This window comes from Tamandua tetradactyla, chromosome 8, assembly GCF_023851605.1.
Source record: "Tamandua tetradactyla isolate mTamTet1 chromosome 8, mTamTet1.pri, whole genome shotgun sequence".
Lineage (NCBI taxonomy): Eukaryota > Metazoa > Chordata > Mammalia > Pilosa > Myrmecophagidae > Tamandua > Tamandua tetradactyla.
The window spans coordinates 126,369,800-126,382,501 of record NC_135334.1 but is presented as its reverse complement, the minus strand read 5'-3'; the positions used below and the strand labels follow the sequence as shown (position 1 = coordinate 126,382,501).

Genomic DNA, 12,702 nt, shown 5'->3' with positions numbered 1-12,702 from the left:
GTCAGAGTAACCTTGAAGGCAGGCTTGGTTGGTCTCCCATGGGATGAGGTCCAGCCTGGGCTGTGCCTTATCTAATCCAGCCTTACTGTGGGAAAGTTCTATCTCTGCAGTTTCAAGCAGGCTAATTAACGTTCACTCTGTTCTCAAGAAAGTTCTGTGACCCTATTCATTACGTCAAGCACCTCCTCATGTACTGCACTGCCTTAACTAGAATTCTATTGTTAAACAGTGTAAAATAAACTTGCGCTGGCTTCTCGGGGTCGGTCACCATCAGTCAGGCAATGAACCACCTAGTCCCCGCTTTCTCTTAACTCTGTGTTGTGTTTTGTCTCAGTCTCCCACTGTCCCTTCTGACCTTGTTTGGACAGTTGCTGGAGCTGGACTCAGCAGGTGGCCCCCGGACAGGGAACTGATAGGGGAACTCTTAAAGCATAAAGTGAGGAGACGCTCCAGGGATGTCCACTGCAAACACTACAAAGAGCTACAAAAAGGTAAGACGTGAATTGGAGATAGTTAAGCTAGGTGTAAAACATGGGGTATTCAGCTTTAGCAGGAAGGACCTCTATAAATCTATGCTGCCCACCAGAGGAACAAAATTTTCTCAGACTCAGTTAGACACTTGTCTTAGTCATGTACAGGATTGTTGCCCATAGTTTCCAGAAGAAAGTACAGTTAATCCTCAAACTTGGGCAAAAGTAGGAGAACAATTCAAAAGTAGATATGACAGACTGTGCAACAGGACTGGATATAAAAACTCAGAAATGGACAGCACAATACTACCTAATTGTAATGCAATTATGTTAAAACATTGAATGAAGCTGCATGTGAGGTATAGGTTTTTTTTTCTCTCTATTAACGTTTTAATTCTTATTCTGTTGTCTTTTTATTTCTTTTTCTAAATCGATGCAAATGTACTAAGAAATGATGAATATGCAACTATGTGATGATATCAAGAATTACTGATTGTACATGTAGAATGGAATGATTTCTAAATGTTTTGTTAATTTTTTTTAATTAATAAAAAAGGAAAGAAAAAAAGTAGATATGAGACTCTTAAATCTTAAACATACACCAGTATGTACTTTTCCTTTTTCTCAGCTATCTAGATGTATAATTGGGGCTGCTGCTGATGTTACACCCCAACCCATACCTTTAATTTGGCAAACAAAAGAGCCTATGTGGGTTGAGCAGTGGCCCTTACCTAAAGAAAAGTTAGAGGCTCTAACTCAGTCAGTTCAAGAACAGTTTAAAGTAGGAAATATAGGAGAATCTCATAGTCCTTGGAATTCTCCAGCATTTGTTATAAAAAATAAATCAGGAAATATGGAGAATGTTAACTTATTTGAGAAAAGTTAATGCTATAATTCAACCCATGGGCTGCTACAACCTGGCTTGCCCACACCAGTTTTAATTCCTAAAAACCGGTTTATTATTGTAATAGATTTAAAAGATTGCTTCTTTACCATACCTTTAGCAGAGTAAGATAAAGAAAACTTAATTTTTTGAGCCTGTTCCTAATGAGCTGCCTTTATATGAAAAATTCATACACAGCTAAGTCAGAGAATATCCAATGGGAACAATGTCATGCCAAACAAAAGTCAGTACTCATTAATGGTTCCTACGGAATTGTAACAGATTGGTCCCCTAAGGGGCATGCAGTTCAGAATTGTAGTTCTGATTCGAAAGTGTTCAGTTAAGTTACCTTGGTTTACTCTGAATAATTATTCTACTGAGATTTATACCAATGCTACAAATAGATTCTTGTGGCAAGTGATGGGAATGGTAGCCCCATCTCCTTTTATCCTCAACAAACAGCAATTTGGAAACTGGCCATGTGGTTGGCTCCTATTCATATTTGGAAAAGAAATGTATTCACAAAACTTTTAAAAAATGAAAATTCTTATGAAAAATTGTATATTGATGTTTCAAATATGCATTGATTAAAGTATTTTGAGTATTTAACATTATTCTAACAAATTTAATTTTGATGGTAATTGTATGTGGTGAAATGCTTGCTTGAAATAATGTCTTAAGTATAAAGGATATAAAGGATGTGCTTTTATTAATAGGAAAAAGAGAGTAGTTTTGTCCTAAGATAAAATGAATAGCTGTTACAGAATGAGGAAAATGTAAGACAAAGCCTGAACTGATTAAGTAAGTTGCTGAAGGTTTGTGGAAATGGAAATTATGGTCAAAGTCAAAAAAGATTTAATGGGTCTATCTATAATTATTTTAAAACTTTAGTATCAAATAATATGATAATGCAAGACTAAAGTTTAGTTTTCTCTCTATTAAAGTGACAAAATTTTCTTGGACTCTTAGCCTGCTCTAATAAAAGTTATAAAAGTCTTTTCTAAGTAATCAGTGTAAAGAGCAGAGAGTCTGTGTTTTATCAAAATAACTTATGTTAACTTTTATCATGTCCTTGGCTGTATAAGGAAAATAAATCAACACTGTTTGAAAAAGATTTACTGATTTTCTCCTGGGTATCATGGCTGAAAAATGTTTCTTTCCTTGCCCCAAACCAGGTGGCTTAATCTGTTAATCTAAAATAATATTACTGTAAGTGAATCTATTACTGGCTAAATGATGTTCAAATCTTGTAACTATCTAAATTCCTTTTAGCCAAAATATTTTGATGCTTTGTCTTGTATTTATATAAAATATATATGTATATATGGATTAGGAGGCGGGGCCAAGATGGCGGCTTAGTAAGGTACGTGCGTCTTAGTTCCTCCTCCAGAGCAACTACTAGGTGAACAGAAACAGTGCAGAACAGCTCCTGGGGCCACGGCAGGGAATGGACACACAGCGTACCCCAGTCTGGACTGCCTAGTCTGACTACGAGACTCTGCTGTGGTGAGATCCCCGAGCAGCGCACGACTCCTCGAGCAGCGGCAGCTGTGGCGGCCGGAGCTCCTCCCTCCCTCCTTCCCAGGCCAGCTGAGAGTCTCGGAGAGGCAAGTTTCCCAAGCTGCGGTGGCCGGCGCGCCTCTTTGGCGGGCGGCTTCCTGGATTGGCTACGAGTCTTGGATCAGAGGGCTACCCAAGCCGCAGTGGTCCTCCCATGTGGGCGGCTTCCTGGTCTGGTGGCGAATTCCCCAGTCCGCGGCGGCATGCGACCAATGCCTCTCCAGGGAGAGGAGGGAATTTCTGACCATGGCAGGGACTGGGTCCAACCAAACACCAATAGGGAAATTAATAAAGGAGCCACAGGGTCCTCTCAAGCCGCGGCGGCTGACGCGCACACCACGCGCGGCCCCCCGAACCAACTGAGAGAATTGGATCAGAAAACCCCAGGCCACGGAGAATGGTGACCGGGGGGATCTCTTCCAAACACGTGAGACAAACGTGTGCCACGAGTGCCACCTACTGGGCAGGATAAGAAAAACAGAACCCAGAGATTTCACAGAAAAATCTTACAACCTTCTTGGGTCCAACACCCAGGGAAATCTGACTAAATGCCCAGACACCAGCAGCAGAAGATAACGGTCCATGCTCAGAAGATTGAGAATATGGCCCAGTCAAAGGAACAAACCAATAGTTCAAATGAGATACAAGCGCTGAGACAACTAATGCTGAACATAAGAAGAGAAATGGAAAACCTCTTCAAAAATGAAATTGATAAATTGAGGGAGGACATGAAGAAGACATGGGCTGAACAAAAAGAAGAAATAGAAAAACTGAAAAAACAAATCACAGAACTTATGGAAGTGACGGACAAAGTAGAAAAGATGGAAAAAACAATGGATACCTACAATGATAGATTTAAAGAGACAGAAGATAGAATTAGTGATTTGGAGGATGGAACATCTGAATTCCAAAAAGAAACAGAAACTATTGAGAAAAGAATGGAAAAATTTGAACAGGGTATCAGGGAACTGAAGGACAATATGAAGTGCACAAATATACATATTGTGGGTGTCCCAGAAGGAGAAGAGAAGGGAAAAGGAGGAGAAAAACTAATGGAAGAAATTATCACTGAAAATTTCCCAACCTAAAATTAAAATCCAAGAAGTGCAGCGCACCCCAAAGAGATTAGACCCAAATAGGCATTCTCCAAGACACTTACTAGTTAGAATGTCAGAGGTCAAAGAGAAAGAGAGGATCTTGAAAGCAGCAAGAGAAAAACAATCCATCACATACAAGGGAAACCCAATAAGACTATGTGTAGATTTCTCAGCAGAAACCATGGAAGCTAGAAGACAGTGGGATGATACATTTAAAATACTAAAAGAGAAAAACTGCCAACCAAGACTCCTATATCCAGCAAAATTATCCTTCAAAAATGAGGGAGAAATTAAAACATTCTCAGACAAAAAGTCACTGAGAGAATTTGTGACCAAGAGACCAGCTCTGCAAGAAATACTAAAGGGAGCACTAGAGTCAGATATGAAAAGACAGAAGAGAGAGGTATGGAGAAGAGTGTAGAAAGAAGGAAAATCAGATATGATATATATAATACAAAAGGCAAAATGTTACAGGAAAATATTATCCAAGCAGTAATAACATTAAATGTTAATGGACTGAATTCCCCAATCAAAAGACATAGATTGGCAGAATGGATTAAAAAACAGGATCCTTCTATATGCTGTCTACAGGAAACACATCTTAGACCCAAAGATAAACATAGGTTGAAAGTGAAAGGTTGGGAAAAGATATTTCATGCAAATAACAACCAGAAAAGAGCAGGAGTGGCTATACTAATATCCAACAAATTAGACTTCAAATGTAAAACAGTTAAAAGAGACAAAGAAGGACACTATATACTAATAAAAGGAACAATTAAACAAGAAGACATAACAATCATAAATATTTACGCACCGAACCAGAATGCCCCAAAATGCGTGAGGAATACACTGCAAACACTGAAAAGGAAAATAGACACAAATACCATAATAGTTGGAGACTTCAATTCACCACTCTCATCAATGGACAGAACATCTAGACAGAGGATCAATAAAGAAATAGAGAATCTGAATATTACTATAAATGAACTAGACTTAACAGACATTTATAGGACATTACATTCCACAACAGCAGGATACACCTTTTTCTCAAGTGCTCATGGATCATTCTCAAAGATAGACCATATGCTGGGTCACAAAGCAAGTCTTAACAAATTTTAAAAGATTGAAATCATACACAACACTTTCTCAGATCATAAAGGAATGAAGTTGCAAATCAATAATAGGCGGAGTGCCAGAAAATTCACAAATATGTGGAGGCTCAACAACACACTCCTAAACAACGAGTGGGTCAAAGAAGAAATTGCTAGAGAAATTAGCAAATACCTCGAGGCGAATGAAAATGAAAACACAACATATCAAAACTTATGGGACGCAGCGAAAGCAGTGCTAAGATGGAAATTTATTGACCTAAATGCCTATATCAGAAAAGAAGAAAAGGCAAAAAATGTAGGAATTAACTGTCCACTTGGAAGAACTGGAGAAAGAACAGCAAACTAATCACAAAGCAAGCAAAAGGAAAGAAATAACAAAGATTAGAGCAGAAATAAATGAAATTGAAAACATGAAAACAATAGAGAAAATCAATAAGACCAGAAGTTGGTTCTATGAGAAAATCAATAAGATTGATGGGCCCTTAGCAAGATTGACAAAAAGAAGAAGAGAGAGGATGCAAATAAATAAGATCAGAAATGGAAGAGGAGACATAACTACTGACCTCACAGAAATAAAGGAGGTAATAACAGGATACTATGAACAACTTTACGCTAATAAATACAACAATTTAGATGAAATGGATGGGTTCCTGGAAAGACATGAACAACCAACTTTGACTCAAGAAGACATAGATGACCTCAACAAACCAATCACAAGTAAAGAAATTGAATCAGTCATTCAAAAGCTTCCTAAAAAGAAAAGTCCAGGACCAGACGGCTTCACATCTGAATTCTATCAAACATTCCAGAAAGAATTAGTACCAACTCTCCTCAAACTCTTCAACAAAATCAAAGCGGAGGGAAAACTACCTAATTCATTCTATGAAGCCAACATCACCCTCATACCAAAACCAGGCAAAGATATTACAAAAAAAGAAAACTACAGGCCAATCTCTCTAATGAATATAGATGCAAAAATCCTCAATAAAATTCTAGCAAATCGTATCCAAAAACACATTAAAAGAATTATACATCATGACCAAGTAGGATTCATCTCAGGTATGCAAGGATGGTTCAACATAAGAAAATCAATTAATGTAATACACCATATCAACAAATCAAAGCAGAAAAATCACACGATCATCTCAATTGATGCAGAGAAGGCATTTGACAAGATTCAACATCCTTTCCTGCTGAAAACACTTCAAAGGATAGGAATACAAGGGAACTTCCTTAAAATGATAGAGGGAATATATGAAAAACCCACAGCTAATATCATCCTCAATGGGGAAAAATGGAAAACTTTCCCCCTAAGATCAGAAACAAGACAAGGATGTCCACTATCACCACTATTATTCAACATTGTGTTGGAGGTTCTAGCCAGAGCAATTAGACAAGAAAAAGAAATACAAGGCATCAAAATTGGAAAGGAAGAAGTAAAACGATCACTGTTTGCAGATGATATGATACTATAGGTCGAAAACCCGGAAAAATCCACAACAAAACTACTAGAGCTAATAAATGAGTACAGCAAAGTAGCAGGTTACAAGATCAACATTCAAAAATCTGTAGCATTTCTATACACTAGCAATGAACAAGCGGAGGGGGAAATCAAGAAACGAATCCCATTTACAATTGCAACTAAAAGAATAAAATACCTAGGAATAAATTTAACTAAAGAGACAAAAAACCTATATAAAGAAAACTACAAAAAACTGTTAAAAGAAATCACAGAAGACCTAAATAGATGGAAGGGCATACGGTGTTCATGGATTGGAAGACTAAATATAGTTAAGATGTCAATCCTACCTAAATTGATTTACAGATTCAATGCAATACCAATCAAAATCCCAACAACTTATTTTTCAGAAATAGAAAAACCAATAAGCAAATTTATCTGGAAGGGCAGGGTGCCCCGAATTGCTAAAAACATCTTGAGGAAAAAAAACGAAGCTGGAGGTCTCGCGATGCTGAACTTTAAGACATATTATGAAGCCACAGTGGTCAAAACAGCATGGCATTGGCATAAAGATAGATATATCGACCAATGGAATCGAATAGAGTGCTCAGATATAGACCCTCTCATCTACAGGCATTTGATCTTTGATAAGGCAGTCAAGCCAACTCACCTGGGACAGAACAGTCTCTTCAATAAATGGTGCCTAGAACTGGATATCCATATGCAAAAGAATGAAAGAAGACCCATATCTCACACCCTACACAAAAGTTAACTCAAAATGGATCAAAGATCTAAACATTAGGTCTAAGACCATAAAACAGTTAGAGGAAAATATAGGGAGATATCTTATGAATCTTACAATTGGAGGCGGTTTTATGGACCTTAAACCTAAAGCAAGAGCACTGAAGAAGGAAATAAATAAATGGGAACTCCTCAAAATTAAACACTTTTGTGCATCAAAGAACTTCATCAAGAAAGTAGAAAGACAGCCTACACAATGGGAGACAATATTTGGAAATGACATATCAGATAAAGGTCTAGTATCCGAATTTATAAAGAGATTGTTCAACTCAACAACAAAAAGACAGCCAACCCAATTACAAAATGGGAAAAAGACTTGAACAGACACCTCTCAGAAGAGGAAATACAAATGGCCAAAAGGCACATGAAGAGATGCTCAATGTCCCTGGCCATTAGAGAAATGCAAATCAAAACCACAATGGGATATCATCTCACACCCACCAGAATGGCCATTATCAACAAAACAGAAAATGACAAGTGCTGGAGAGGATGCAGAGAAAGAGGCACACTTATCCACTGTTGGTGGGAACGTCAAATGGTGCAACCACTGTGGAAGGCAGTTTGGCGGTTCCTCAAAAAGCTGAATATAGAATTGCCATACGACCCAGCAATACCATTGCTAGGTATCTACTCAAAGGACTTAAGGGCAAAAACTCAAACGGACATTTGCACACCAATGTTTATAGCAGCGTTATTTACAATTACAAAGAGATGGAAACAGCCAAAATGTCCATCAACAGACGAGTGGCTAAACAAACTGTGGTATATACATACGATGGAACATTATGCAGCTTTAAGACAGGATAAACTTATGAAGCATGTAATAACATGGATGGACCTAGAGAACATTATGCTGAGTGAGTCTAGCCAAAAACTAAAAGACAAATACCGTATCGTCCCAATGATGTGAATCGACATTCGAGAATAAACTTGGAATATGTCATTGGTAACAGAGTCCAGCAGGAGTTAAAAACAGGGTAAGATAATGGGTAATTGGAGCTGATGGGATACAGGCTGTGCAACAGGACTAGATACAAAAACTCAAAAATGGACAGCACAATAATACCTAATTGTAAAGTAATCATGTTAAAACACTGAATGAAGCTGCATCCAAGCTATAGGTTTTTGTTTTGTTTTGTTTTTACTATTATTACTTTTATTTTTTTCTCTATGTTAACATTCTATATCTTTTTCAGTTGTGTTGCTAGTTCTTATAAACCGATGCAAATGTACTAAGAAATGATGATCATGTATCTATGTGATGATGTTAAGAATTACAGATTGCATATGTAGAATGGTATTATTTCTAAATGTTGGGTTAATTTCTTTTTTCCATTAATTAATAAAAAAACATGTGGATTAAAAATAAATAAACAATAGGGGGAACAAATGTTAAAATAAATTTAGTAGATTGAAATGCTAGTGATCAATGAAAGGGAGGGGTAAGGGGTATGCACTGTATGAATTTTTTTCTGTTTTCTTTTTATTTCTTTTTATGAATTGATGCAAATGTTCTAAGAAATGATCATGATGATGAATACACAATTATGTGATGATATTGTGAGTTATTGATTATGTAACAAGAACGGAATGATCATATGGTAAGAACGTTTGTGTCTGTATGTGGTTATGTATCATAAATTAAAAATATATATATATATGTATAAATTTATCCCCAAATAACCATGGCTTGCATTGGGAGCAGATCAGAGTGTAAAGGCTGAATGCAAAGGAAAGATGCATTTGTGGAGTCTGTTCTGGTCACCTGATGTTGCCATTGTGTGACCCTGGTAAGAAACAGTTGAAATGTGCACTCTAGCTGGGAGGACTAGCTATCCTTCCAGAAGGAGGTGGACTGTGATAAAGATATCTAGGTCCCAGGAAGCTCCTGTCAGCCCCAAGCCAGCTCCCAGAGGACCATACTGGGCCCAGTTACATAAGCTAATTAGAATTTGGTCATTGTTGTGTAAAAATATCATAAAAACTGCATGCAAAAAAATTTTAAATAGAGCTCATTGTTCTCTTAAATTAGTGCTATAAAAAATAAAAAAGGGGGAAAATATCTTACCTCCCTGCAACAAAGATTAGCTTTAGCCCTTTATCTTTAAATTTAAAATTTTTTTTAAAACTCCCTCACATCAGCTGAAACTCATTTCCAGGGAACACGCATGCACCCACTGCATTAGTATGTGGAAAGGTTTACAGACAGGTCAATGGAAGGGACCTGATCCTGCTTTAATGTGGGGAAGAGGTCATGTTTGTGTTTTCCAGAAGGTGCAGAGTGACCACTTTGGGTGCTGGAACACTGTGTGAGACAGGAATCCGGGGCAGCTGACCGAGCCATTGATAGCCCAGATGAAGGAGCTGAGGCTCATCTCCCAGAACCAGCGAACACGCTGCCACCCGCTGACTGCTAATACCTCTTCTGCCCCTGCTATGATATGGAGACAGATAAACTTACCTGAGATGCTACTAACCAATTTCAGTGGTCCCTGGTACTACAGTCTGGGACTACAAGTATTAAAGGAGCTTCATTCTGGACTTCCTCATTCAAAAAAAATAGTGAGGTTAATTATAACCGGTATATTGTCCTTAATAGATAACCACTGCTACTGTATCTTCCCTAGCCTTAAGTCAAAGTAGTCAAAATGCTAATACTCTTAACGATTTGGCCCACAATACTTCTGTAGCCTTTCAAACTCAACTGGATATAGACATTAAATTTTATGCTAAACTAAATTCATTGGAATCTGCAGTGATTCAACTTGGAGGCCAGGGGGCATAGGCTGTCAAGGAGACAGATCGGACCCTCTTGGGGGGGCATTGCCCCTCCCTCATTTGCACACCTCATATCACCCTGCTTGGCCCCAAAAGATGACTGGTTAACCAAAGATGGGTAAAATTCCTCAGGGAAGGAACAACCAAAGACAGGCACAGCTGCAAAGGGGCCATCAGGAGAAAACTTGGACTCTTCTTAAAGAATAAAAAAGGGGAATATGTTGGGGCCCAGGTCAGGTTTTTCATGCAGCAGGCCTCTGACTGCTGGCAAGGCCATGTCAGAGTAACCTTGGAGGCATGGTTCTGTGGCCTCCTGTGGGGTGAGGTCTGGCCTTGGCGGCACCTTATCTCATCTGGCCTTACTGTGGGGAAGTTCTGCCTCTGCAGTTTCAAGCAGGCTAATTAATATTCACTCTGTTCTCAAGAAAGTTCTGTATCCCTATTCATTACGTCAAGCACCTCCTCATGTACTGCACTGCCTTAACTAGAATTCTATTGTTAAACAGTATAAAATAAACTTGTGCTGGCTTCTCGGGGTCGGTCGCCATCAGTCAGGAAATGAACCACCTAGCCCCCACTTTCTCTTAACTCTGTGTTGTGTTTTGTCTCAGTCTCCCACTGCCCCTTCTGACCCTGTTTGGACATTTGCTTGAACTGGACTCAGCAAATGCAAGGGTTCAACATAAGAAATTCAATTATTGTAATAGAACACATAGAATGAAGGGGGAAAAACATAATTAACTAAATTGACACAGAAAAGGCATTTGACAAAATCCATAACTCTTTCTTGATGAAAGCACTCAGAAGACTAGGACTAGAATGGAAGTTCCTCAACCCGATAAAAAGCATATATAAAAAGTCTATAGAAAATATCTTGCTCAGCTTTCCTCCTAAACTCAGGAAGAAGAGGAGGATACTCAATGTCATCACTGGTTGATAGGTTTAAGTCAAAGAAATTAGCAAGAAAATAAAATCATCAAAATTTGAATGGGAAAATGGAAATTGTTTCTAGTCACAGGTTGCATGATGCTATATTTAGAAAATTCAAAACATCTAAAGCATGTTATTAGTGCCAATAATTGAATTTGGCAAAGTGGCAAGATACAAGATCAATAAACAAAACTCAGTTATGTTTCCATGGAACAGCAATGCATAATCCATAAAGGAAATCAAGGAAATAATTAAATTTAAAACAGCATATAAAAGAATATCTAGGAATAAATTTAACTGAGGATGTAAAATATTTATCAACTAAAACAAGAAAATATTGCTGGAAGAAATCAAAGAATACCTAAATAAATGGAAATGCATTTCATGGTCATAAATTGGAAGAATTAACGTTGCTAAGAAGTTGCTATTACCCAAAGCAATTTTCAGATGTAATACAGTCTGAATCAGAATTCTAGAGGCTTTTTTTGTAGAAATGGAAGACAATCAAAAAATGTTTATGAAATGGCAAGGGGTTCCAGATGGGCAATACCATGGAAAAGAGAACACATTTTGATGACTCTTGTTCCCAATTTCAAAAGACTACAAAGCAATAGTAAAGAAAATAAATGGTGTGCTGCTGGTGTAGGACAGACAAATAGGCCAACGAGATAAAATTAAGAGTGTTGAAATAAACCTTCATATATATAAGTGTGGTAGTTAGATTCAGTTGTCAACTTGGCCAGGTGAAAGCACCTAGTTCTGTTGCTGTGGACATGAGCCAATGGTAGGTGAATCTCATCTGTTGCTAATTACATCCGCAGTCGGCTAGGAGGCGTGTCTGCTGCAATGAGTGACGTTTAACTTAATTGGCTTGTGCTTAAATGAGAGAACGCAATGTAGCACAGTCTAGCAGCTCAGCATTCCTCATCACAGCACTTGCAGCTCAGCCCAGGCCTTTGGAGAAGTCACCCTGGGGAAAGTTGTTGGAACCCAGGGGCCTGGAGAGAAGACCAGCAGAGACCATCCTGTGCCTTCCACGTAAGAAAAGAGCCTCAGTGGAAAGTTAGCTGCCTTTCCTCTGAAGAACCAACAAAATAAATCCCCTTTTATTAAAAGCCAATCCGTCTCTGATGTGTTGCATCCCAGCAGCTAGCAAACCAGAACAATAAGCAATTGATTTCTGACCTGTCCAGTGGAGAGAATAGTCTCTTTAACAAGTGATGGGGTGAAAACTGAGTATTCCTATGCAAAAAGTGAAACTGGGCCCTTACTTCGGACCATATACAAAAATTAACTCAAAATTTATTATCGACCTAAATATACAAAACTAAAACCATAAGAAGAAAATGTGGGAGAAAGTTATCAGGACCTTGTATTAGGCAATTGATTCTTAGATATGATTCAAAAACATGAGTAATAAAAAAAGATTAATTTTATTTCATCAAAAATATAAATTTTATTGGGACATTATAAAGAATGAAAAAGGTTATCTAGAGACTTGGAGAAAATATTTGGAAATTATATATCTGATAAGGTTTTAATATCTAGAATATATAAATAGCTCCTAAAACTCAACAACAAAAAGACAAGTATCCCAATTAAAGGGTAAAAG

At 37.8% G+C, this 12,702-nt stretch overlaps 1 long non-coding RNA gene across 2 annotated transcripts in view; it reads left to right on the top strand.

The window, feature by feature from the left end:
• The first annotated feature begins 216 nt into the window (after positions 1 to 216).
• LOC143643815 (uncharacterized) overlaps positions 217 to 12,702 on the top strand; it is a 466,595-nt gene continuing 454,109 nt past the window's right edge. For both annotated transcript variants that reach the window (XR_013156406.1, XR_013156405.1), the window contains exon 1: positions 217 to 491. This is a non-coding gene — a long non-coding RNA (uncharacterized LOC143643815). The remainder of the gene's footprint in view (positions 492 to 12,702) is intronic.